General features: G+C 32.6%; 1 protein-coding gene across 1 annotated transcript in view; it reads right to left on the minus strand.

Annotated features, from left to right (window-relative positions):
- The window catches only part of LOC107862026 (dynein regulatory complex subunit 6), a 12518-nt gene extending 11550 nt beyond the window's left edge, over positions 1-968 (minus strand). The window contains exon 1 of the mRNA XM_016707463.2: positions 811-968. The gene's annotated coding sequence lies outside the window, so the exon portion shown is untranslated. The remainder of the gene's footprint in view (positions 1-810) is intronic.
- Between the last annotated feature and the right edge of the window lie 389 nt (positions 969-1357).

The raw sequence follows: 1357 nt of genomic DNA on the forward strand, positions 1-1357 counted from the left end.
GGGGAGGAATTGCCACACCAACAGAATGAAATACACAGCTGCTAAATACAGATGAACTTCCTTTTTCTATTAAATATATATTGCTCCACAGTAAATCATAGAACTATCAAGCCGCTAACTTTTTCAATCACCCACTAACATAAAAGATATATTTAGCTATTGATTGAACTTTAGAAAAACCTATTTTAGAAACTTCCGCAAAAATGGAAGGCAGCAATACCTTTCAGCTCAAATAAAGCTTAAGCTTCACTGTGAAAGAACACTACTTTTTCTCTCTTAACCTTCTCTTCCTTTTTTTCCATTTTTCTTACCCACCTCCTAATTTACATTTTCTAAGGGTACACGGCACCTCACAGTTGGATATTTGGTCCAGAAAGAAACATCAACCAAAAAAAACCACTCCTACTAAAAAAAATAAAAATACTTCATGGACCAATTCCAGTTAATTTAAAAAAAAAAAAAAAACACTATACAATTATTGATAGCATATTACAGTACATGCGCCTGAAAATATATCACTAAAATCAAGCTAAATACACAAAAAAAAAAAAAAAGATGATTATGAAGAAGTAGAACAATGAGTAACGAGAAATTCCAGCAAAACTAACAGGAAAACGACGATAATATTACCGCTAAACTCACACAACACTCATATATCCGTCACTAAAAACTCGCCAGTGTTCCGATTCTAGAAAGAATCATTTTTTGCAATAATATGAAAGAAAAAAAAAAACGATCAACCGAAGATCATCAACTAAGCAAACGATGAATTATATGAAATTGCAAAAAAATTAAAAGTAAAAATTAAACCTTCAAGTCACGATCACTGTTTCGTCGGAAAAGTTGTTGAGAGAGAAGAGAGGGAGAAACATGAGAGAGTAGGAAGGAACTGGAAAGTGGAAGAAGAAGTAGAAAGAAGTACCAAGCCGAAGCAAATTCCGAACCTGCGAATTACATCCACGTGTGAGGAAACTAGGTTTGGTTAAGTGGGTTTGTAGGGATGAGATAAGAGAAAACGCGCGCCCGGGGTATCGGTGTGGGTCCCATGGGTGGCTTTTCTTTTTTCAGCCTTGCTTTATCCATTTGAGTCCGTTTGGGTCCCACATATTGGATGATAGTGTACGCAATGTTTTTTTTTCCAAAAAAAAAGTCTTACGTGTCTTGTAGCTTAGGTTTCGTGATTGGTTATTGATCAAAATTATAATCAAATCAATTTAATTAATTTTTAAATTTTTAAAATTAAATTAAATTAACACAAAAAAATAATCATTGATTTAGTTTGGTTCGATTTTTTTCAATTTATAACTTAATTAATGATAAAAAAATTTAATCTAACATATGAGATATCAATCGAGTG

Source organism: Capsicum annuum, chromosome 3 (genome assembly GCF_002878395.1).
Source record: "Capsicum annuum cultivar UCD-10X-F1 chromosome 3, UCD10Xv1.1, whole genome shotgun sequence".
Lineage (NCBI taxonomy): Eukaryota > Viridiplantae > Streptophyta > Magnoliopsida > Solanales > Solanaceae > Capsicum > Capsicum annuum.